Here is a 27,530-nt window from a genome sequence, read left to right as displayed (position 1 = left end):
CTTGGGTAAGTATAATCAGGAAACCACCTTGAGCATTGGATTTCTGTTGAAGCCATTTAAATGAAGAAATAATCTTAATGATTTAAAGTGCTCCAAGCTATTAAAAAAAAAAAAAAAGTTTGTGCCCTTAGGTCAAATGCTTAAAAACCAATTGCTATACATATGGTCAATATATAATTTGTCTTCAAAGTCTATAGAAAAGGAAGAATTGAACTTTTATTTGGAGGAACAGAATTGAACTCTTATAGGAAATCTTATGGGAAATCTTATGGGAAATCATGTAAGTTTTATACTATTTGAAAACATACTATGTGGAAAATTAGGGAAGAGAAGTAAAAAAAAAAAGGTAACTAATTTTAAATTAGAAACAAATTTAATATATTTCCAAATTAATTTCTAATTCCCTGGAAGGCTAATGCACTATTGATTTAGAGGGGAAAAAATGAAAGTTATAGAAACAGTCATCCTTTTTCTTCCCCAGAATGAATTATATTTGATGGTAAATCAATATATTTTATATTGAAAATTATTAGAATGTCTGTCTCTCAAAATGTTTCATTATAAAGAACAAAAAATATTATGAACTCACAGATGTGAGGCAAAATTTGTACCTGTTAAAATTGGTGATAATGTTTCAGGTGTGGTTCAGTTTGAAGTCAAGCATGTCAAAATATTAAGATCAAATATGTAGAAAATTAAGCTCATGGATATGGTCTTTCTTGTGTTTCTCTGTCATATAATATAATACATGAATACCTTAAAAGTGAAGTAGACTACAAGCTTTCTCTCTGGTGAGTCATATCTTGATAAAAATTGGTAGATTCACTTTTATTTTATTTTTTTTGAATATTAAATCGTTTATTGATTACACATGATAATGGATGATACACAAGATTTAATCCCATCTATAAATTTTATCTGATACCATAATTCAATTTAGATATATTGCATAGGATGTGCCAACAATCATATTAATAACCAAATAAACTCCAGGACTTTGCTTGGGTGACCTTTTAATGGTGAACTCCAGGTCACAACACATTAACTGTCAGTTCAACTACACCAAGGTTTGTGGAGACAATGGCTTCTGTGCCCAAGCAGGTTGCAAATAAATTTCAAATGGAACCTGGCATCACCCTGAAGGAATTCTAACTTCACACTGTTGGGGTAGTATACCAAGATGGCTTCAGAGTAGACTAACTTTACACAGCACATTTAAAAAAAAAGACACATTTATTCAGCGTCATGATCAGACTATTACATTTAACAATCAACAGCACGGGTGCAAAAGAAAAAATCTACATTAAAACCCTTTGTTGGAATGCTTTACACTTTCCACAGAACAGAAACTAAAATAACCTGTTATACAATTAGTCACAAATACAGTCCTCGAGGTTTTTTGCCCATACACATGAGTATTGTCTAAAACATGTCTTCTTTGTAGCAGCCAGGCCCTGCCACCACTGTGCTTGGCTGAGTTTACAAATCTGTTGTAACCTGTAGCTTCCCTGTCACTTCTCTGGCTCTCCTCTCCTGCTAAGCTTTGTTTCCTGGCAGTAATTAAAACCTTCTGCCACTGCTATAGTTGCTGCTGCTGCTGAAACCACCATAGCCACCTTGGTTTCATGGTTTGGCGAAGTATTGGCCTCCTCCACCATAAGGGCCAGAACTTCTGCCTCCAAAATTGCCTCCTTTCATGGGTCCAAAATTTGAGGATTGATTGTTGTAATTGCCAAAATCATTATAGCTTCCGCCACCTCCAAAGTTGCTTCCATCATTACCATATCCCTTATAGCCATCCCCACTGCCACCATATCCACCACCACCTCGACTGCCACGAAAGCCACCTCAACCACTGAAGTTTCCTCCATGACCAAAGTTGTCATTCCCACCAAAACCACCTCCACGACCACCACCAAAGTTTCCAGAACCACTTCGACCTCTTTAGCTGGATGAAGCACTAGCCATCTCTTGCTTAGAGAGCGCTTTCCTTACTTCACAGTTGTGGCTATTCACAGTATGGTAATTTTGAATGACAATCTTGTCTACAGAATCATGGTCATCAAATGTTACAAAAGCAAAACCCCTCTTTTTGCCACTGCCTCGGTCAGTCATGATCTCAATCACTTCGATTTTCCCATACTGTTCGAAATAATCTCTTAGATGATGTTCTTCAGTGTCTTCTTTAATGCCACCAACAAAAATCTTTTTCACAGTTAAGTGGGCACCAGGTCTTTGAGAATCTTCTGAGACAGCCCTCTTTGGTTCCACAACTCTTCCATCCACCTTGTGTGGCCTTGCATTCATGGCTGCATCCACCTCCTCCACAGTGGCATAGGTGACAAACCCAAAGCCTCTGGAGCGCTTGGTGTTCGGATCTCTCATTACCACACAGTCCGTAAGTGTTCCCCATTGCTCAAAATGGCTCCTCAGACTCTCATCGGTTGTTTCAAAGCTCAGACCTCCAATGAAGAGCTTCCGCAGCTGTTCAGGCTCTTTGGGAGACTCTGAGTTAGACATGACCGCGGTGGGAGGGGAGACTTTAATGATGCTTACTCGGTGGCGTCCACGGGCAGAAAGGAGTAATCTAACGAACGTATCTCCGTAGATTTATTTTTAATTAAATAATTTGAAGTATAAATCTATCTTTGTTTTGAAATTTTTCAGAGACCTATTTTATTTTTTGGATGTGGGAAGTACGGGAAGTTCTGAGTTTAAAAATCTTTACTATTTTTCCTTTTCTTTTTGCTTAAATATTCACATGCTCCATTTTTAAAAGCAGGAGAAAAAACTTATGTCACAAGTCCTTTTGTATGAAAACCGAGTTTAAAAAAAAAAAAAAAACTATCTGCTACTGTATCTTATCAAATGTCAAATTACTTAACCTTTCACTTTGGGCACACCAGAATCTTCTTTGCAGGTATCAGTTGTGTCTATTCTGTGCAAAATTTTTCCTTTCATTGCTCATAAGGCCCACATCACTGTTCTCCAGCCGTACTGGCTTCCTTTCTGTCCCTGAAAGGTATCTGGAATAGTCCTGTCTCCAGGTCTTGGCACTTGTTATTTCCACTGGTAAATCTTTTTCAACAAAAATTATGTTGGCTAATTCCTCCACATTCATCAGCTATTTTTACTAATGTCACAGTGTATGTAAGGACTTTCTCAACTTCCTTATTTAGTAATTTTATCCTCTCCCAGAACTCCTTTTCTTCCCGGTTTAATTTTCTCCACTTAATTGCTTACCTTTTATTTTATTTTATTTTACTTTATTATTTTTAAAGATTTACGTATTTATTTGAGAGAGAAAGAGAGTGCAGGCTTGTGTGTGAGAGGGTGGGCAACAACCAGGAGAAGGGACATGGGGAGAGAAAGGGACAAGCAGACTCTGCTGAGTGGGGAGCCTGACTGGGGAGTCCAATTTGGGGGTCAATCTCGTGACCCTGAGATCATGACCTGAGCAGAAATCAAGAGTTGGGAGCTTAACTGACTGAGCCACGCAGGCTCCTTCCCATTTATTTTAATGTACCTTGTGCTTATTCATTTATGGATTTTCTTTTTTCACTAAACTGTAAGCTTTATTAAGGAAAAGAACTTTTGTCTGCTTTGGTCATTGCCTTATTTCCAGGATTTACAATAAAGTTTATCACATAGGGAAGGGTGCTAAAATATTTGCTGAATATTGTTGAATGAATAGGTATCAAAATATCTGAACTATTTGTTCAATTCTGAACTTTTTAAAGGCCATAAATGCAATTCTTGTTTGAATTACTTTATGCAGCAGAAAAAAATAGTAGTTTTCTGGTAAGTTAACTTACAAATACACAATGAGTTTACTGAATATGCAAACACTCCATTTGCTCTGAGGAATTGGAGAAACGTAATTTCTAGATGAAAAGAAGGAAAATGTATCTTGTCTAGTTTTTAATTTGCTTTCTCTCTTTTTTTTTTTAAGATTTTATTTATTTATTTGACAGAGAACACAAGTAGGCAGAGAGGCAGCAGAGAGAGAGGAGGAAGCAGGCTCCCTGCTGAGCAGAAAGCCCGATGCGGGACTCGATCCCAGGACCCTGAGATCATGACCTGAGCCGAAGGCAGCGGCTTAACCCACTGAGCCACCCAGGCGCCCTAATTTGCTTTCTCTTAAATAACCTAGGTTCTGCATAGTCTTTTGATATATACTGATAATATTGATACAGTCTATGTCACTCACTTTACTTGAGTTGTGCTATATTATTACCTTGTTGTTTTAGGATATGTAATGTTAACTGCCGAGAACTCACACCCCTTGCTTCTCTCCCCACCCCTGCCCTGACTCCTCACTTAGTCTGATTACTTTTTAAGAGTCTACTTTGGCCAGACAAAATTGCAACAGTATCTTTTTTTTTTTTTTAAGATTTTATTTTATTTTTTTTTACAGAGAGAGGGGGAGACAGAGAGTGAGCTTGTGCCCACAAGGAGGGGGAGCAGCAGAGAGAGAAGCAGACACCCCGCTGAGCAGGAAGCCCAATGTGGGGCTCCATCCCAGGAAACCTTGATCCCAAGACCCTATGATCATGACCTGAGCTGTAAGCAGACACTTAACCGACTGAACCCCACCGGGGGCACAGTATTTTGATAGAAGGTAATCCCCAGAATCTTGTGTCCCTACAAATTTTCGGGTTTAAATCTTGGAATCCCAGGCTTGGTTGAACCACACATCATGTCACAGTTTGGTGCTGTCTATCAGTAATGACTCCTCCACTAGCTCACTTTCCATCTGTGCTTTCACCTCCTTGGGATTTATCTCAGTCTTCAGCTTTGGCTCTCTCTGAGCTACTGAGTTAATCATTTTCCATTTGAAAATGTATCTTCCTTTCCTTTCAAAATAGATACACAATTTTCAAAGCAGAGCCTCCTGACCAGATCCGGGGCCCAGGATGTTTTCTAGAAAAGCGTTCTCATGAGCAGCCCCTCTGGCTTGCATTATTCAATCCTTACAGATGAGAATGATATATTCTTGTTCCGAAGCTCTTCAAAGTTCAGATTTAAATGCAAAATCTGGATTGGTTTTATTCCTGTAGTTTCAGTTATGACTGTTTTAACTGAATGTGACCTAATCATCAACACACAAAATCATCTGCAGCTTCTTAGTGCCTGGAAAGACCAGTCTCAGCTGTTGCATTCCTTTTGATGGGTCTGTGCACCCTCTCTTTATATCTAAAGCCTTCGTATGCAACTTTCTGTTCCTCCTTTTTATTGTTCAGCTGCCTTTGAGGCATATGGCTGTGACAGGAACATTTTCTAAGCTTTTCTTCTTTCTGGTGAGGGCAGAGCTGGTTCCATGCTGTCTGTGTTTTGACTGAACTCTGATTTCACTCTCACACACACTTTCTGCCTCTGGCTCTTCAGATTCATGAGTTAACCATTTAATACCCACTATTTTAAAGACCATTTATCCATTCATTTTGCATGCATTATTTACTACCTAATCACTTTAACTCATTCCGGAACACTTGGATGCCTAGGCATGTCGTTCAAGGTTAAGACTTGAGTCTGACTTTGAAGAAAGTATGTATGCCTCTTTCTCTTCAGCTTTCTCTTCTCAAGTTGTTAATTGTTGGCACACCAGGGTGGCTCAAGCAGCTGTCTCAGGCTTGGGTCATGATCCCGGAGTCCCGGAATTGAACCACGTCCAGCCCTACATTGAGCTCCACATCTGGCTCCCTTCTCAGCAGGGAGTCTGCTTCTCCCTCTGCTCCTCACCCCACTCCTGCTCACTCTCTCTCTAATAAATAAATAAAGTCTCGAATAAAATAAAATTGTTAGTTGTTGAGGAGAAAAAAATTGTTTGCTGTACAAGAGATGTCTGTGAATTATAGTTTCCTCAACTCAGTTTTAAAAAGGATTTCTATTTTAAAATTAACTACAACTTAACTTATGACTACTCGGGTGAAATATATATTTTTTAAAATTTTATTTATTTTTTAAATTTCTTTTCAGTGTTCCAGAATTCATTGTTTATGCACCACATCCAGTGCTCCATGCAATACATGCCCTCCATAATGCCCACCACCAGGTTCACCCAACCCTCCACCCCCCACCCCTCCAAAACCCTCAGATTGTTTTTCAGAGTCCACAGTCTCTCATGGTTCATCTCCATCCCCTCCAGTTTCCCCCAACTCACTTCTCTTCACCTCCCCACGTCCTCTGTGTTATTCCTTATGCTCCACAAATAAGCAAAACCATTTGATAATTCTCTCTCTCTGCTTGATTTATTTCACTCAGGATAATCTCCTCCAGTCCTGTCCATATTGATACAAAAGTTGGGCATTCATCCTTTCTGATGGAGGTAAATATTTTGAGAAACTTGGCTTTGAGATAGAACTGAAACATTCAAGGAAAATTGAAATATTGAAAAGCATTTGAAGTTATAATCAAGTTGCTATTATATTAGCTAAACTTTAAGGTGTAGAAGCTAAAAATTACAATGTACTGGATAAGGGTCAAATAGGACAAGCACAACTAGCATCAGTACAAATGAGAACAGATATTTTTTTCTTTATGATTCTTATAAGATTTCAAAAAATGTGCTTATCTGAAAGTGGGTAACTCATTTTGAATTTTTATGCCAATACAAAAGAAAATGAGTCATGTTTGTTTTGTACAAACATATAATTATTGATGTATTCTTTGTATTCCAGTTTTAAGTATTTGAAATCCATCCTTAGGATTATCTATTTGTCATTTCTTCCACTTTCTGGGTTTAGTTAAAAAGGAAGAAAGAAAGAGAGAGGGAGGGAGGGAGGAAGGAAGGAAGAAAGCAAGTGAGGGACAGAGGGAAGGAGAAAGATTATCTTCTGTGTTTAGATGTAATTTGTGAAATGTTTAACTTGTCAGGATTCTAACAGTGCAAGCACCCGGAGTAAAGGTAACTGGAATTAGGCATAGCATTCTAGGTAAATGCAAAGAGAGCTGAAGAAATTTGAACTCTTATAAATATAGATTATAGATATATAGCTAACTTTCGGTGTATTCATGTTCATTCCTCAGTGCAGCATTCTTGTTGAGAGACTGAATTGAATCTTTGGTCACCTTGAGACATAGATATAGCAGAATTAGATTGTTAAGACAAATAACCAATAATCAAAGTGGTTTGATATTTATACCATTATTTTACTTTTCCCTTTTGCTCCTGAGTTCCCATGCTCACCCCATGATGCAAATACTTTTGCTTTAATCAATCTTCTGTCTTCTACAAAACAAAGCCTCACTCTTTTGTAATGCAAAGTCAAAATTTATCTTGCCAAGAGGATTGAATATGTTCTAATTTGAGCTACATCTTTTAGGTGTGTCTATAAATAGCTCTACCATTTGTGAAAGATTTGACTAGTCTCTAAAGTCATTGAACAATTAAATCAAATTAGTTCAATCTATAAATGTAGTGGTATAATGAAAAGAAAATGTTCTCTGTTAATCAGTAATTTTAGATTAGAATTCAGACTCTGCTCCTTGCTGGCTTTATAGCTTTGGCCAAATTACTTAAACTCTCTGAGCTGGTTTCATCATGTATAAAAAAGAATTATAATACTTAACAGCTGTGTTAAGAGTACAAAATGAGATAAAATATGTAAGAGGGGTCTATAACACTGGTAGGTACTTATTATATAGTACTATATATATAATACTATATATATATGGTATTATAAATAGATGTTAATTTTCCCTTTGTTTTAGACTAAAATCCATTCTCCAACACACACACACACGCACGTTTTATTAATCTATTTAATTAATTTACTAATAATAATTAAAATAATTAATTTATTGGTTAAGTAAGTTAAAATGGTCAAACTAATTGTGTATGTGAAGAAACTCAGTATATTTCCTCTGTGTGGACATGACTTACTTGTACTGATACCAAATCCATTTTATAATGTTTAATGTAGGGCCGCCTGGGTGGCTCAGTGGATTAAAGCCTCTGCCTTCAGCTCGGATCATGGTCCCAAGGTCCTGGGATCGAGTCCCACATCGGGCTCTCTGCTCTGCAGAGAGCCTGCTTCCTCCTCTCTCTCTGCCTGCCTCTCTGCCTACTTGTGATCTTTGTCTGTCAAATAAATAAATAAAATCTTTTAAAAAAATAATGTTTAATGTAAAATTATTTAATGATAACAAATGTAATAATACTATATGTTGCATCATTAAATTATACCCTCCCATGAACTAACTTTCATCAGTTCAATTCAGAAACTTTCCTTCCTAAAAAGAAGGCTTTACAAAAATTCTGGGCAACTTAATAACTTAATATTTTGAAAAGCTTTTCTGTAATTTCCAATAAATCCAAAAGTTTTCATAAATCTGTGAATAGTGGCAAAAGCCACAATAAAAGATATGAGAAATGTCTGCCCATGATGAGATCTTCCTATTGTGTTTTTTCTTGTTAGCTTTCATAGGAATGGTCTCAGTTTTTTAATAATAAAAAAATTTTTTTAGATAATGAGATTATAAAAAATATGTAGCACAATATAACAATATGTCAAAAATGTAACCACCTATCACTAATGGTAACCAGTACCAGCATTTTGTGAGCAACACTTTAGCCCTTGTTGTTGATAATAATGGTGATGGGACAGAGTGTTACTTAAAAAGTCTTTGTGAATGTTCCTTTGCTTGAATTTTGCTTGGATCAAGATATTGCTTAACATCAAGGATGTTGTTGATGCATGTCATATTGTGGCTCCAATGAGATTGTGATTGTCATTAATCTCTGCTTCTATTTAATTTTCATTATTTTAACAGTGAAAGGGAGCTGCAGTTCCTGGTGGAATAGGTTCTCTTAGTCATAAAATCATTAAGTAAATAAACCTTTAAAATAATAAAATGACTTTTATACCTGTGATTTTTCTGTTAGGTCCTGACTAAATACTAAAGTATTTAGCTTTTCCTTTTCCCCTTATTGAAATAATGTTTGATTTATCTTTCTTATATATATATTCTCTCATTCAAGGAATTTGTTCTTAATTTTATTTATCAATTTTACTAATTTTCTTTTTATTAATACATGAATTTCAGATTTTTTTATTTAGCAGTAACATTTGTAACCTATGGGTACTGTTCAATTTATCTATGGCTTATGGGTTTAAATGTGTAGCCATTTCAACACTATTTTGCAGTTATTTCTGTAGTTTTTTTTTTTTTTTCATTTTTTTTTTTTAATTTCCAGCATAACAGTATTCATTATTTTTGCACCACACCCCGTGCTCCATGCAATCCGTGCCCTCTATAATACCCACCACCTGGTACCCCAACCTCCCACCCCCCGTCCCTTCAAAACCCTCAGATTGTTTTTCAGAGTCCATAGTCTCTCATGGTTCACCTCCCCTTCCAATTTCCCCCAACTCCCTTCTCCACTCTAAGTCCCCATGTCCTCCATGCTATTTGTTATGCTCCACAAATAAGTGAAACCATATGATAATTGACTCTCTCTGCTTGACTTATTTCACTCAGCATAATCTCTTCCAGTCCCGTCCATGTTGCTACAAAAGTTGGGTATTCATCCTTTCTGATGGAGGCATAATACTCTATCCCCAGGGGTACAGGTCTGTGAATCACCAGGTTTACACACTTCACAGCACTCACCAAAGCACATACCCTCCCCAATGTCCATAATCCCACCCCCTTCTCCCAAACCCCCTCCCCCCAGCAACCCTCAGTTTTTAAATGGTTTTTCTCTTGACCTAATAGTTCCCTTTCTTTTTTTAAGATTTTATTTATTTATTTGACAGAGAAAGACACAGTGAGAGAGGGAACACAAGCAGGGTATGTGGGAGAGAGAATCAGGCTACCCATGGAGCAGGGAGCCAGATGCGGAACTCAATCCCAGGACCCCTGGATCATGACCTAAGCAGAAGACAGAGACTTAACGACTGTGCCACCCAGGTGCCCCTAATATTTCCTTTTAAAAATATTTCTAATTAGTTGTTTTTGTTAGTATTTTGTTCTTTATTTTTTTGATTCCTATCTCCTATTTCCCCCAGCTCCCTACCTATCTCCCCTCTGGTGACCGTCAGTACGTTTTCTATAGGTAAAGGTCTGTTTCTTGATTTGTGAGTGTGTGTCTCTATCTTTTTCTCCTTTTCTCCTTTGTTTTATTTCTTAAATTCTACCTATGACTGAGATCATGTGGTGTTTTATTTCTCTGACTGACTTATTTTTTATTTAAAGATTTTATTTATTTGACAGAGATCACAAGTAGGCAGAGAGGCAGGCAGAGAGAGAGGGAAGCAGGCTCCTTCCTGAGCAGAAAGCCTGATGCGGGGCTCGATCCCAGGACACTGTGATCATGACCTGAGCAGAAGGCAGAGGCTTAACCCACTGAGCCACCCAGGTGCCCCTCTCTGACTGACTTATTCCACTTAGTATTATACTCTCTAGATCCAACTATGCTGTTGTAAATGGCAAAATTTCATTCTTTTTTATACTGAATAATATTCAATTATGTATATATACCATATCTTCTTTATCTAGTCATCAATGGATGGACACATGGGCTGCTTCCATAGTTTGGTTATTGTAAATAATGCTCCACTCTAAACACAGGGGTGCATGCATCCCTTTACATTAGTGTTTTTGTACTTTGGGGGGTAAAGACCAGTAATGCAATTCCTGGATTGTAAGGTAGTACTTTTTTAAAATTTTAATTCCTCAGTGGCTACACCGTTTTGCATTCCCACCAACAGTGCATGAGTACACCATCTCCTTACCAACACTTATTGTTTCTTGTGTTGTTGATTTTTTTTTTTTTAAGATTTAATTTATTTGACGAAGAGAGAGAAATCACAAGTAAGCAGAGAGGCAGGCAGAGAGAGAGAGGGGAAGAAGCAGGCTCCCTGCGGAGCAGAGAGCCCCATGCGGGGCTCGAACCCAGGACCCCGGGATCATGACCTGAGCCGAAGGCAGAGGCTTTAACCCACTGAGCCACTCAGGCGCCCCTTGTGTTGTTGATTTTAACCGTTCTGACAGTTGTGAGGTGAGTTTGTAGTTTTTATTTGCATTTCCCTGATGATGAGTGGTTTTCATGTGTTTGTTGGCCATCTGTATTTCCTCTCTGGAGAAGTGTCTGTTCATGTCTTCTGCCCATTTTTAACTGGGATATTTGTTTGATTAATTGGCCAGTGTATTACTATGTGGTTAGTAAAATCTTTGTGTTATTTCCAGATCTTTTTATATTTTTGAGAATTTTTTCAGAGAAAATTATTAAATTTATTATTAATTTTTAAAGTTTAAAAATTGGGGACTATTGAAAATAGTGTTCTATTTGCAGCAGAAAGCATATTAAGTCTTCCAATACCATTGCAATGCTGTGATGTTCATCCTTACACATTTTCTATAGTATTTGTTGTGAACATTTAAATAGTGTGTTATTTATCAGCAAACATTTACATCTCTGTATTACATGGCAGGCATTTTTGTAGGTGCTTCACAAACACTTATCATATAAACACTATTGTTATATTCACTTTACAATGGAAGAAACTGAAGTGTAGAGACATTAAATGATTTGCTAGAACAAAGAGAAATCTGTATTTAGATCTTAGTTATGGTTGTCTAACTATATAATTTGTTCACTTAAGCGCATTATTATAGATTGTATCTTTCATCATTATAGTGTCTCATTCTTTAACTAAATGTTACATTAGATCAAATGTCATCTGTTATTAATACTATAGCTATTTCCCATCTACTTCACATGCTTTTATGTAGTACTTCATTGATTAGCTTTCTGGGCTACTTTAATTCAATCTGGGTTTTTAGATTTCATGAATGAAGGAATTGGTTTGTTTGTTGACTACAGTAATGTAGGATGTATATTAATGCTTTGTCTCTTAGGCTTAATATACACAAATGTTGACACAAGAACATTCTAAATGTTATTTGCATATTTGAGTTTATTTCTTTAATAACATTTTATGATTTTGATCTTACTTTCCTTTTTTGCCATTTGTTGAGTTTTGACCTCTATTCATTTTTAGATCTTCTGCCCTTCTTATTCTTGTCCCAAGTAAATTAGAGAACATGCAATTTGGCTTTATTTCTATTTATAGATAACTTCATGAATGTTAATAACATTTTCTTTTTTTTTTTTTAAAGGTTTTATTTATTTATTTGACAGAGAGAGACCACAAGTATGCAGAGAGGCAGGCAGAGAGAGGGAGAAGCCAGTTCCCTGCTGAGCAGAGAGCCCGATGCGGGGCTTGATCCCAGGATGCCGAGATCATGACCTGAGCCGAAGACAGAGGCTTAACCCACTGAGCCACCCAGGTGCTCCATTAATAATATTTTCATTCCATTGATATTTTTTTTAAAGATTTTATTTATTAATTTGACAGAGAGAAATTACAAGTAGATGGAGAGGCAGGCAGAGAGAGAGAGATAGGGAAGCAGGCTTCCTGCTGAGCAGAGAGCCCGACGCGGGACTCGATCCCAGGACCCTGAGATCATGACCTGAGCCGAAGGCAGTTGCTTAACCCACTGAGCTACCCAGGCGCCCCATCATTCCATTGATATTTTTGCATCTTATGAGAGGTTTGAAAATTAATATAAGTAAACTTTCTTGACTTTCTTTTTCTGTCTCCCTCTAGGTTATGGCTGGCATATGACAATAGTAATAATACTGTTTATTATGACAATGCTGATATTGATGTTGAATGTCATTTTTCCTTAGGCTTTCCCCTGTTCTGATGGCATTTGACATATCAGTGAGAGTTCAGTTACTTCATCATTTGGCTTTCATTATTCTGCTTATGAATCAGTAGCACATTTTGGTTCCCCAAGTTCTTGTTTTGAGTTTCTCATCTCACTAAGATTCATCTCCAGGTCTTTCCTTTTTAAGGTTAGAAGCTATGGCAGAATAATGTAAAATCCTTTGATTCATTCAGACATTTTAGTCTACAGAGCCCCAACCAAATAAAGGATTTTGCTATGCACGCTTGTTTCCATCTATATTTTGAGTTGTCATGCTCCTCAACAGAATTTCATTTTCTTTGGTTTGTTTGAGGTATGAATAGGTCATTTTGAATTTCTTCCTCTTATTTTCTGCCCATTATTCCATAATCTCAATGAAATGAAATGTATACCACTTTCCAGCATTCTCACTTTTTTTGATATCATATGCCTCAGTTAGTATGATTATAAATGATATTTATCCATGGATTTAGAACAATAGGTTTGTAAATATTCCATAGTTTCTTATTTTCTTACTGTATTTATTATTTTTTTCATCTCAAAAAGCTTCAGAGAGGGAAATTATGAAAACTGTACTCTGAGGGGTGCCTGGGTGGCTCAGTGGGTTAAAGCCTCTGTCTTTGGCTCAGGTCATGATCCCGGGGTTTGGGGATCGAGCCCCACATCAGGCTCTCTATTCCACGGGGAGCCTGCTTCCTCCTCTCTCTCTGCCTCCTTCTCTGCCTACTTGTGATCTCTGTCTGTCAAAATAAATAAATAAAATCTTAAAAAGAAAAACTGTACTCTGAGATATTTTGTGCAAGTCCCTTGACTATTTTATATTATATTCTATGTTAGTATTTGAAAATAACTTTAAGACTAAATTTTAAGTACTCATATTATCAAGTATGAAATCAACTATTATAATTATTAATTTTTAAAGACCTCAAACATCAAGAAGTAGAATAGCCTTAGAAAGTGGAAACAATTTATCATTCATTAGGTTGTTGCTTCATTAGGCTAGCCATTAGTTAACATTAAGAATGCATATGTGGCAATGATCTAATTATGCCTCATAGTATAAAGAGAAACACCACACAAAGATATTTAGATCACAATGCCTGTGCTTCCTTTTACTATTTTCCATTTCACCTCTGTTTTAAGTGACTCATGGATAAACCTGTCATTATTTCTTGTGGAAAATATGTTTAGAATATGCAAGTTAGGAACCATACTTTCTCCTTCCACCCACAGTATTCAATTAAATTTTAATTTACCTCTTTGTTTTATTGAGACAGCAACAGAATGATAATGAATAGTGGCTCCTGAGTACTTACTTCATTACCAGGTAGTGGTAGAGGATTGGCATAGAGAAGGGGCAGTTTATACTATCTCTTATCTGAATGGTCTGGCAGATTCTACAATCTGGCATTCCCATTCCTGATGGTAGTTAGAAACTAAACACAGCATTACAAAAACACAAAAACAAACAAAAAATGAGTTTTACATTACCTTATGTAAGTGCGATAAGTAAAACTTATCTGTATACTCAGGCTATGTTGACCTGGGACAATTTTTCTATAGGTGCTCTCAAAAATGTGAACTTTGTAATTTTCATTATCAGTTCATTTCATTTATGGAGTTACACACACACAGACACACAGACACACACACACACACACACACACACACACACACACACACAGAAAAGAGAAGAGATGAGACAGTAGAAGAGAAAAGAGAAGAGAAGAAACAAGTCTCTAATTTTTTCAGCTTCTGACCTCAGAAATTATCAAAGGGATACTACCTAAAATGTGGAAGTTAAAATATTAATATAATTTTGAAATCTCATGTCTGGAAGACAAGAACACTTCATTAGTGAATTTTGTGCAATAGTATATAGAGGAAGCACTGCACTTTACCACAGCAATACAGAGAAAGAACTGTTTTAATGTCTGAGTACTGCTTTTAGACATTACTCATATTTTTTCATTGAAAACATTTTTGCAATTTTATTGATTATTACAAAATAATACATATAATAAAATTGTTGGAGACTGGGCAGTGGCATATCCTCAATTTTGCTTTTCAGCAGAATAGAACAAGAAGCATTTTTAGAAAGTCCCAACTCATTTTGCCTGTCATGTCTTGCTTAACAGCAACTAATTAGCAGAAATGTTCATATCAAACATTTATGGCTAAACAGTATATTAAGGACTGTAAGGATTATAAATAGGACAAAAACATTTCTAGTCATAGTGATTATACAACTGAATAAAATATAAAGATACAAGTTTCATTAAAATACAATTCAGAGGAAGAAAATAAGACACCTATATGATTAAGCAATCTTCATCTTGAGGTTGCTTTGAAATTAGGTATTAATGAGATTGTAAGGCATACTCACAGAACAGAGAGTTTATTTTAGATCTGTCACTATAGAAAGTTAGATAAGTATTTTCTGTGCCTTATTTTCTGTATATCTAATATGGAAATAATCACAATAATTATCTAATGGGCTATGAAATGTGTAATATAACATCTATGAAGATGTTGCTTGATAATTCCCCTCCCACAATTTCAACTGGAACCCAGAATCCATACAGAAGTTGGGTGATGCAACACACAGGTTATGCTCCTTATATATACAAAACAAAACCCTCATTTTGTGAATTCATACCTATGCCCGTAAGTTCAAAGTGTTTGAATCAATATCAGCTCTTTAAAAACAATGCAATATCAACAGATATTTGAAATTGAATATTCTGTGGTCTTATTTCCCCTAAATCGAAAGTTTGTGTTGTATTAATGAATTTCTTGAATAGTTGGTAAATAATAGTACTAGCAGCAGCAGCAGCAGTAACATTTATGAAATACGTACCATGTGGCAAGCATTGTATATAGGTTCTATGTGCTTTACATGTATCATTAAGTTTTCATAGATACCATGAGAAAGAGAGATAATATTAGTTATGTTACTTCTGTATGCATTCTTTGAATTTTTTCATTTAAAGTTATCTTTTGAAGTTCATCCATATAGATGCCTGTAGCTATAGGACATTCATTTGTAAGTGCCAAATTGTTTTCCAAACTTACTTTTGCCAGTTACATTTTCACCACTAATAAATGAGATCCGGGAGTGCCTGGGTGCAGTCAGTTAAGTGTCCTGTTCATGATTTGGTTTGGGTCATTATTTCAGGGTGGTGGGATCAAGCTCTCTCCCTCTGCCCAGTCCTTCTGCTCAGGCATGGGCATATGTGCTTCTCTCTCTCTCTCAAACAGATCTTTAAAAATTAATAAACAAACAAACAAACAAACAAGATCCCTTTGCTCCATATACTTGTGTTATATGTAGTGTCAGATTTTTACATTTTTGCCAACTTAGGGGTTGTAAAATACTTAATGGTGGTTTTATTTTTTTAAATTTTCCTAGGGGCACCTGGGTGGCTCAGTGGGTTAAAGCCTCTGTCTTCGGCTCAGGTCATGATCCCCGGGTCCTGGGATTGAGCTCCGCATTGGGTTCTCTGCTCAGCAGGGAGCCTGCTTACCCCTCTCTCTCTGCCTGCCTCTCTGCTTACTTGTGATCTCTGTCTGTCAAATAAATAAAATCTTTAAAAATAATATAAAATAAAATTTTCCTAACTAATGAAGTTGAATGTTTTTTAAAATGTTATTTGGCCATTCATATTTCCCTTCTATGAAATGTCTGTTCTTTTCTTCTTAATGAATATTCTTTTAATATTGAAGACTTTATATATTTTAAATACTTACTGCCAATTATCATTGCAAATACCTTATCTGGTTTATGGACTGACTTTCACTTTTTAAGGTGTCCTTTGAATAGCCTTAAAATTTCTTAATGTGGTGGAACTTACATTTCCCCACTTTTGGGTAGGACTTTTTGTGCCAATTTAATGGCATTATTTACTCATTGAGGCATATAGATGCTTCCCTACTCTTTACTCAACATTTTTTGTTTTGCTTTGCATATGTACTTTAATTTCAGTAAAACTAAACCTGACATTATTGTTTGTGAATGTTGTTAAGTAAGAAAACTATTTAATTCTTTTCCTGTAAGAAAACATTTTCCCATTATTTAAGAACCATACTTTTCCCACATATCTCCAATGCCACCTTTTCAGATATCAAGTTGTCATATATGCCTGGTTTTCTTTTTGCTATCTCTCTCCTTTCTGTATGCTTAATTTTCTTTATGCTTTTCTCTAACCTAATTTCTACAGGTTTATGAGAATTTTTGAAGGCTTATTGTTCCTTATGATATTATTCTTTAAATTTTCTTGGCCTTTAGTTTTCCTGTATAAAATTTAAATCAACTCATCAGTTTAAAACTTGTGCTCAGAAAATTTAAAACTTGTGCTCAGTAACAGCATTGAATTATAGGAACCTGTGGGGATCATCAAGAATTTTATAATGTGTGGCTTCCTTTCAATGATCACAATACATCTTTCCATTTAATTAGGTCAGTTTACAGACTTTCAATAAAGTTTAAATTTTTCTCTATAAAGTTTGTGTCCATATTTTACTAGGTTCATTAGTAAATATTACATACATATATAAACACGAATATATATAAAAGAAATGTCTTTTTTCTGTATTGTACTATATTAATGTTGCCTCTGTATGAAAATTCATTTTCTTGTTTATTACTTTTTCACTTAGCCACTTTGCTAAACTCTTACATTAACTATAATAATGAGATGGTAAATCCTTTCTCTGCATTTCTCTCCCTACATATTATAGACAGATAGATAGATGATAGATAGATAGATAAAGATAAGATAGGGGCACCTGGGTGGCTCAGTGGGTTAAAGCCTCTGTCTTCGGCTCAGGTCATGATCCCCGGGTCCTGGGACTGAGCTCCGCATTGGGTTCTCTGCTCAGCAGGGAGCCTGCTTCCCTTCCTCTCTCTCTGCCTGCCTCTCCGTCTGCTTGTGATCTCTCTGTCAAATAAATAAATAAAATATATGATCACATAATCTTAACATACTTACCAGCCTTTCTTTACCAGCAAAGATTCTCCATAAAATGTTGAAAGATAGTGGGCATCTTTGTCTTTTTCCTTCTTCTAAGTAAAATTATATACTATTTCACCATTAATTTGGTATTTGGGGAATATTAAATAATTTTTGGTGAAAGTTTTTTTTAATTAATTTAATTTATTTATTTGACAGAGTTCACAAGTAGGCGAGGCAGGCAGAGAGGGGCGGGGGGAAGCAGACTCCCCGCTGCTCAGACAGACTGATGCGGGGCTCAATCCCAGGACCCCGAGGTCATGACCTGAGCCGAAGGCAGAGGTTTAGCCCACTGAGACATAGAGTCTCCCCAATTTTTTTTCTTTTTTATCCACCTTTTATAAGGGAGAACGCTAACCTTTGTTACATAATTTTTTATCTTAGATTTTCCTTCTGTATGGGTTTTATAAACTTGTTTCTCAAATTCATCTAAGTGCAGCTCTATGATTATAAACTTTCAGAGGAGGTTATTATTATTATTACTATTTATTTATTTATTTATTTATTTTCCCTTCCCAGACCTGAAGTAAAGCTGGTTTGTCCTGCAGTCTCACTTGGCTGACTGACATTTTCCCTTCTACTTCACACTGCCACTGAAGCTGTGGTCCCTTCAGGAGTACCACCTTTTTGATGGGGGGCTCAGATCTAGCTCTACAACTGTGTGCAGGCTCATGACCTAAATTCAGGCTATTGCCAGCCTCTCGATTTCTACTTTCCAGTCATCCATTGTTTATGCCAGGACCACCTTTTATATCCAGTTGCTGTAACATTTTGAATTAAGTTCATGGTGGCTAAAAGTTTTAGACTCTGCCAATTCCCCTTATTTTCTTTCTTTTTTAAAAGATTTTTTATTTTTTAGAGAGAGAGTGTATGCCTGCACATGAGTGGGGAGGAGCAGAGGGAGAGGGAGAGAAGCAAACTCCCCACTGAGCACACAGCCTGGCTTCATCTCATGACCCTGAAATCATGACCGGAGCCGAAATCAAGAGTTGGACGCTTAACTGGGTCACACGCATGCCACTGATTTTCTTGAAGGCTCAGTGATGTGTTTAAAAGTGTATTTGTTTATTGGATTCATTTTTTTTAATACAGTGCTACATTAGTGTCTGGTATATACTATAGAGATTCAATACTTGCATACAACACCAAATACTCATCACATACATCATTAGTGTATACCTAATCCCCATCACCTATTTTACTCATGGTCCTCTTTCACCTCCCCATCAGTTTGTTCTCTACAGTTATGAGTCCATTTCTTGTTTTGTCTCTCTCTCTTTTTTTCCCCCTATGTTCATTTGTTCTATTTTTTAAATTCTATGTATGAGTGAAATTCTATGGTATTTGTCTTTCTCTGCCTGACTTATTTCACTTAGCATTATACTCTCTAGTTCCATCCATGTCATTGCAAATGACAAGATTTCACTTTTTATGGATGAATAGTATTCTATTATTTATATATCATTTCTTTATCTATTCATCAGTCAATGCTTACATAGTTTGGCTCTAGTAAATAATGCTACTATAAACAGAAAGATGAATGTGTCCTTTTGAATTGGTGTCTTTGTATTTTGAGGTAAATATCCTTAATTGTTTGAAAAATGCCGGTTTGAAAATACCCAGTATTGTGATTTCTAGATCATTGGGTAGTTCTATTTTTAAATTTTTGAGAAAACTCCACACTGTTTTCCACAGTGGTTGCACCAATGTTCATTTGCACCAAGAGTACACAGGGTTCCTTTTTCTCCACATCCTCACCAACACTTGTCATTTCTTGCATTTTTTATTTTAGCCATTCTGATAGGGATGAGGTTATATATCCTTGTGTTTTGATTTGCATTTCCCTAATGATAAGTGATGTTGACCATCTTTTCATGTGTCTGGCAGCCATCTGTATATCATCCTTGGAGGACTGTAGTTCATGACTTCTGCCACTTTTAATTGGATTATTTGTTTCTAGGATGTTAATTTGTATAAATTCTTTATATATTTTGGATACTAACTCTTTATTGAATTTGTCATTTGCAAATATATTCTTCCATTCACTAGGTTGCCTTTTAGTTTTGTTGATGGTTTCCTTTACTGTGCAGAAGGTTTTTATTTTGATGAAGTCTCAATGGTTTATTTTTGCTTTTGTTTCCCTTCTCTCTGGAGATATATCTTAAAAAAATGTTGCTATGGCTGATGGTAAAGAGGTTACTCCCTGTGTTTTCTTCTAGTATTTTTACAGTTTTTATATATGGTGTGAGAAAGTGGTCCAGTTTCATTCTTATGCATGTAGCTGTCCAGTTTTCCCAATGCCATTTATTGAAAAGACTGTCTTTTTTCCCATTGCATATTCTTTCCTGCTTTGGCAGAGGTCAATTGACCATGTAATTGTGGGTTCATTTCTGAGTTTTCTATTCTGTTTTATTGAACTATGTGTCTATTTGGGGGCCATTACCATACTGTTTTGATTACTACAGCTTTGTAATATAACTTGAGGTCTGGAGTTGTGATGCCTCCAGCTTTGTTTTTCTTTTTCAAAATTGCTTTTACTATTCAGGGTCTTTATGGTTCCTTATATATTTTAGGATTGTTTGTTTTAGCTCTGTGAAAATGCTATTGGTATTATGGTAAGATTTATATTAAATGTGTAGATTGCTTTAGGTAGTATAGGCATCTTATTTTTATTTATTTTTTATTTTATTTTTTATTATGTTATGTTAGTCACCATACAGTACATCATTAGTTTTCAATGTATAGACATTTTAACATTTGTTTCATCCAATCCATGAACATTGAAAGAGATTCTATTTCTTTATGGCTTTTTCAATTTCTTTCATCAGTGTCATAGTTTTCAGGGTACAGATCTTTCACCCCTTTGGTTAGGTGTGTTCTTAGGTATCTTATTTTTGTGTGTGTAATTATAAATGGATTGCTTTCTTAGTTTGCCTTTCTGCTGCTTCAATATTAGTGTACAGATATTCAAGGGATTTATGTACATTGATTTTGTATCCTGCCACTTTACTGAATTCATTTATCAGTTCTAACAGTTTTCTAGTAGTCTTTAGGGTTTTCTATATATGGTCCCAGATCATCTGCAAATAGTGAAAGTTTTACTTCTTTCTTGCCATGTTGGATGCTATTTATTTATTTATTTATTTGTTTATGTTTTTTCAATGTTCCAAGGTTTATTTTTTATGCACCACACCCAGTGCTCCATGCAATATGTGCCTTCCTTAGTACCCACCACAAGGTTCACTCATCCCTCCAACCTCCTCCCTTCCCAAACCCTCAGTTTGTTTCTCAGAGTCCAATCTCTCATGGTTCAGCTCCTCCTCTGATTTCCCCCAATTCACCCTTCCTTTCCTTCTCCTAATGTCTTCCATGTTATTCCTTATGCTCCACATGTAAGTGAAACCATATGATAATTGACTTTCTCTGCTTGTAATATTCCACTGTATATTGTATATTCCATTGTATATATGGACCGTTTCTTCTTTATCCATTTATCTGTTGAAGGACATCTTGGCTCTTTCCACAGTTCGGCGATTGTGACCATTGCTGCTATAATCATTAGGGTACAGATGGCCCTTCTTTTCACTACACCTGTATCTTTGGGGTAAATACCCAGTAGTGCAATTGCAGGGTCATAGGGTAGCTCTATTTTTAATTTTTTGAGGAATCATTACACTATTTTCCAAAGTGGTTGCACCAACTTGCATTCTCACTAAGAGATTTCCCCTTTCTCTACATCTCCAACACTTGTTTCCTGTCCTGTTAATTTTTGTCATTCTAACTGGTGTAAGGAGGTATCTCAATGTGGTTTTGATTTGAATTTCCCTGGTGGCTAATGATGATGAACATTTTTTCATGTGTCTGTTAGTCATTTGTGTGTCTTCTTTGGAGAAGTGTCTGTTCATGTCTTCTGCGCATTTTTTAACATGATTCTCTAGTTTTTGGGTATTTATTTTGAGGAGTTCTCTATGGATCTTGGATATGAGCCCTTTGTCTGTAGTGTCATTTGAGAATATCTTCTCACATTCCGTGGGTTACTGTTTTCCTGTCTGTGCAGAAGCTTTTGGTCTTGATGAAGTCCCAAAAGTTCATTTTCACTTTTATTTCCTTTGCCTTTGGAGACGTGTCTTGAAAGAATTGCTGTGGCCAATGGCGAAGACGTTACTGCTTATGTTCTCCTCTAGGATTTTGATAGATTCCTGTCTCACATTAAGGTCTTTCATCCATTTCCAGTTTATCTTTGTGTATGGTGTAAGAGAAGGGTTGAGTTTCATTCTTCTACACATAAATATCCAATTTTCCCAGTGCCATGTATTATAGAGACTCTCTTTTTTCTACTGGATTTTTTTTTCCTGCTTTGTTGAAAATTATTTGAGCATAGAGTTGAGGGTCCATTTCTGGGTTCTCTACTCTGTTCCATTAGTCTGTCTGTTTTTATGCCAGTACCATGCCGTCTTGATGATCATAGTTTTGTAGTAAAGCTTGAAATCAGGCAACATGATGCCCACAGCTTTGTTTTTCTTTTTCAACATTTCCTTAGTGAGTCAGGGTCTTTTCTGGTTCCATACAAATATTAAGATTATTTGAAAAATGCTGGTAGAATTTTGATAGGGATGGCATTGAAAGTATAGTTGCTGTGTGCAGTATGTTGAATCCCTTTTATTTCTTTTTGTTTTCTGATTTCTATGGGTAGGACTTCCAGTACTTAATTGACCAAAAGTGATGAGAGTGGAGTCTTGTTCCTCCTTAGGGAGAAAACTCTCAATTTTTCCCATTGAATCTGATGTTTGCTATGGGTAAAATGATTTTTTTTTTCAAAATTTATTGAACACTTAGTGGGTTTTTTTTGTTGTTGTTGTTTTAAGTGGGATAACTTTTCAGACTAATTATTGGTCTGCTGAAGACAGGAATAATCTCAGTAATTTAATAGTACTTTTCAACATATCCTTTTACTCATTTTGAGTAGTTGATATGTCTATGCCATCTATTAAAGTCATTTTTGTTACTAATTACACATTAAAATTGTACATTATCATAATATTTCTTATCTATCATGGTCTAATTTACATTTCCTTCTTCAAAACTACTCATTGTTGTGCAAGTTATCCAGCAATTAACCATGTATATCTTCATGACATTTTCTCATCTATTGTTTCCTTAGACTATAATTACACTTTTCTGTCATTTAACTGTGAGAACAGTTAATCTGTGTTATAATTATATTTAGACTTCCTAAATGCTAATGTGGTGTTTTGTGTATCTTATATTGTAGTCAGGATATGTGATGCGTGAATTACATTTATACTTCCTTGAACAGATATGTTCATTTCAAAATTTTCCATGTATTTTTTCAATCTTCTTTACCTTGGCTTTCACTTTCCTTTTTTTTTTCCACATGGGTACCAAAGTTATTAACTAATTCTGAATATACTTAATGAAACATAAGAAATGCCTTCACTTTTTTCCTAAAACCATATTCTCACCTATTAATCTGTATAATATAGTTGACAAGTTTTCATGTTTTCAGTCACTTTTAGACATAACAATAGACTTATTTAACAATATTGTTATATAACAGTGATCTCATCATATTGGAAATTATGATGAATTTTCACATTTAGAAGTACAATTTTATTAAAAAAAAAAAGAAGTACAATTTTATTTATAATTTCAGTTTTATGTCCAATTCAAGTATTTTTTTCTCCTTTTAGCTGTACTTTGACTTGTACTTCAGGAACTTATAACATGGAAAGAAAGGTGTGATATCTTCTTTAAGTCTTCCTTGATATCCACCTGTTTTGCTTCCTGTCCTCTAGATATGATATAGGGTCAAAAAGGTTAGATAAAGACAATGTTTAAATGAGTGATATTGTCATAATCCACCCATAACTACCCACTGTGTGGCCCACTTTTAGATGTTTGCATTCATGGAAGTATTTGCATTTCAATGTTCCTGTATTATTAGCTAATGCTCTCTCTGGCAAGTGTCTTCCTATGACTGCCTCTCATAATCTTTCCTTAGTGGCCCACCCATAGACTTCTCCTACTATTATCCTAGCAGACAACCCTTTTGGCTAAGGTACCTTCAAGATTATATGGGCCAAGCTAGCTCCCCATGAGAATTTCTTGCTTGTCCTGAGAGAAAGGAGGGAAGGAGTATATCTTATCTGACTATTAATTTGTTTCTTTTTATCATGTAGATTCATTATGAAGATTCTTCATCTTCAACTACCTTTTGGTCTTTAGACTTCTCTAGACTAGAAGTAGGCATCCAGTTTTTAATTCACATGCTTATCTATTTCCCCGGGGATATACTTAGTTTCTCCCAAGAATATTCTAATGGTGCTCTAATATTGCTAGTAATATAATTTATTAGTTTAATCCACTCAACAAGTATTTACTGAGTACTTACTTTATGTCAGTTATTGTTTCATCCCTGGGATTATAGGTGGGGTTGTGGTTTAGCAAGTATGACTACAGATGCTCAGTTGAATTTACATTTCAGATAAACACAAATAATTTATCAGTAGAAGTATGCAATATTGGGAACATATTTATTAAGATTATTTGACATCATCTGAAAGCAAAGTTTAACTAAGGGACCTATATTTTATCTGGCTACCTTAGAAATGAGAGTATATAAAACAGATACAGCCCTGTCTTCATGGAGTCCAACATGAGGCTCAACCCTGGGACCTTGAGATCATGACCTGAGCCAAAAGCAGATGCTTAACCAACTGAGCCACCCAGGCACCCCAATGGAGCTATATTCTAGTAGGGAAAAATCAATCCATCCATTAATCATATAGTGATAAAGGCAAAAAAAAAAAAAAAAAAAAAGATAGAGTACCAAGGGCCTAGTGTTGCTATTTTATATGTATAGGTAAGCCTCAGTACCAAAGAGACTTATGAGCAGAAAGTGGAAGAAAGTGAAAAGAAAAAAGAGAGAGAGAAAGAGAGAATGATCAAGGTATAAGAACAAGCAAATGCAACGGAAGTGAGGTGGAAGCAATTTTGTGGCACATACAAGGAACAACAAATAAGGAAGTAAGTAGTAAGGAAAGTTAAGAAAGTGTAAGAGAAGAAAGGTTCAAAAAGGTAAAAATGTGGGAGTGCTGTGTCAAAGAAGGTGCAAGTTTAGCTAGGTCACTTAACTGCTGTAAGGACTTTAGATTATGCCCTAGGTGAGATGGGAATGTCGTGTAGTTTTGAGAAGCAACATTGATAGTTATCTTTTTAAATGAATAATTTTTAGCTACTGTCAGGGGAAAAAGGTTTTGAGAGGGGTGATTACAAAGACAGGATGTATAATTAGGAACCTATTTCAATACTTGGCAAGTGTTGATGGAGGTTTAGAACAAGGAAGTAGTGTAAGAGAGAAGATAAAAGGAAATAAATGAATCCTAATTGAAAATTGAAGGCAGAATTTTTAGAGTTTTCTGATTGAATGCCGAATGTAACAAAAAAGGTCAAAATTACTCATAACGTTTACTGGAGAAACTGGAAGAAAAGAGTGATTTTAACAATGATCGGGAAGATTATGAAATGTGTGTGGGAAGGTGTGGAAATAAGTTTGGTTTTGGGCATAATGGGTTTGCAATGCTAGAGATCCAATTGCAGAGAATGGATCTGTGGTTTGATTGATTTTTCTGGGAAGAGTTCTGGTCCAGAGATAGCATTGGGAGTTGCCAGTGTTTAAAGGTATTTAACACAAGAAGATCAGCTGAGACAACTTGCCCCTTCTTGTAGGCTACGGTTGTTTTTCTTGGAAATCCTTTCACTTTTTCTGTTGGGAGTGACTATTTTCATTTCATTAAAAAAAAGAAAAAAAAAAAAAAAAAAAGGAAGGAAAGGACCTGGAAGGAAGGACCAGGAAGGATCTGGCTCTGTATATAAAGTATAGAACACTGAGAATATTCAATATTTCAAAACATAGTATTAGTTTCCCAAATGATATTTCATAATTAGAGACTGAAATCTTCAACATCCAAGCTAAATAATCACTAAAACATAAACATATCCAGTGCAAACAAAATCTGTAATATATTTATAATAAAAGATGGTTTTATAATTGTAAGAAAAACCTGCTTCTTATGCCCTACAATATACAAATAAAATACACAAAAGGTAAATGCCACTCAAATCCTAATAGACTAAAGGCTGAGATGGAACATATTTCCAACTTTCAAGGTGAAGAGAGAAAAAACAAACACCTTCTTATGTTTTTAAGGTTCCCATGAGAACCTGATGCATGCTATTTCTTTAGAAGAAAAGGAATAAGTCAGTTCAGAGAGCTAAAAATAGCCCTAAAAGTACAATGACATTCCTTCTATTTTAAATCCAGAGAAAGTGACAAAATAATAAAACACAGAACTCATTCTCTTGACTTTGCTGACAGGTACACTTGCTTTTCTTCCTGATTAGCTAACCAGTAGAATAAATATTCTGAAGTGAGCAGTGATTTAAACTAAAAATAACATTTTGCTTCCTAAATATTTTTATTATTTTTCTTAAATAGTTCAGATTTCACTTAAATATTATTGTTGATTTGGTATAATACATTTTAAGCAACATTTTCAGAAGCACAGAACAACATTTAAATTGGAAGGATGGGATTTGTAGACTTTTATCTTTCTTAAAAACTAAAAAAAGGTCAAATTCCAATAGGCCAATTTTCAACACTCTTACTGTGTGTAACTCTTTAAAGTCACAGAAAGATGGAATTTCTTGTTCTAGCACTCATACCTAAAGATAGTGATTAAATGAGGATCTATTTCTGGCATAACTGTTAGATTAAATTTAAAGTCTTCCTGCTCTTTTCTACTATAATTCCATGCATTATTTTATGGTTCCCTTTATATCACTTTCTGTAAGTCTCTGAGATTTTGATCTCCTTGCATATAGGGGTTTGCTTTGGCATTCCTACAACCATAAATGATACTAGATAAATACTTCTTAAATCAATTGAATAGAGAGTATATTCTGAAGGTATTTCTGCTTGTGATACTCTAACATTTTTATAAGAACCAAAGATAAAGGAGTGAGTGTGAACATCTTTCAAGATTTTTTCATCTCCTGAATGTTATTTTTTTCTCACTCTTAGAAAATAGTAACACAAAGTAATGCTGTTTACAGTCAAATTTCAGGTAGTAGTTATTTTGCCTGAAAATATACCATAAAACAAAGGTACCTTGGCTAAGCCTATTTTTATATGAAGTATTACTAAATGTTGTCTTTCTTAGTCACATAGGTAATTGAGTGATTACCTCTATAGCTAGATTCCCCACCCCATTCCTATTATAGACACAGACATACTATTCTAACAGGTTCTTAGAAGGAAATAGGCCAACAAAAGATAAACTGCCTGTTTCTCTTTTAATAGCATTAGGGGAAAGAATTAGTAAGAAAACATTAGTTTTCTAATGTAGCAATTCTCAAACTTTGAGATCTCAAGACTGTTTGCATTCTTAAAAACTACTTTCAAGTTTTTAAATTTTTTAGTTTTTAGATTTTAAAGAGTTTTTGTTTACATAGATGACATCTATTTATATTCTCCTTACTAAGTGACTAAAACTGAGAAATTCTAAAAATCATGTATATTTATTAATGTATATAAAATAAGACTAAATTCCTCATATGTTAATCTAAATAACCTACTTTTAGGAAAAATGAACTCTTTTCCCACATGAACTAACAAAAAGTAGTAAGGAAAGTTGCATTTTATACTTTTAGGCAACATTTTCTACTTTGGACAGTTTAGTGTATTGCTATGTGTGCCATTTTAATTGAAGTATATAA

The 27,530-nt window shown here is 35.3% G+C and overlaps 1 pseudogene; it reads right to left on the bottom strand.

The window, feature by feature from the left end:
* Positions 1-1,529: 1,529 nt before the first annotated feature.
* Positions 1,530-2,535, bottom strand: LOC116598596 (annotated as a pseudogene).
* Positions 2,536-27,530: the final 24,995 nt, after the last annotated feature.

Source organism: Mustela erminea, chromosome 9, assembly GCF_009829155.1.
Source record: "Mustela erminea isolate mMusErm1 chromosome 9, mMusErm1.Pri, whole genome shotgun sequence".
Taxonomy (NCBI): Eukaryota; Metazoa; Chordata; class Mammalia; order Carnivora; family Mustelidae; genus Mustela; species Mustela erminea.
The sequence above is the reverse complement of the archived record's forward strand: the minus strand, read 5'-3'. Positions and strand labels throughout refer to the sequence as shown.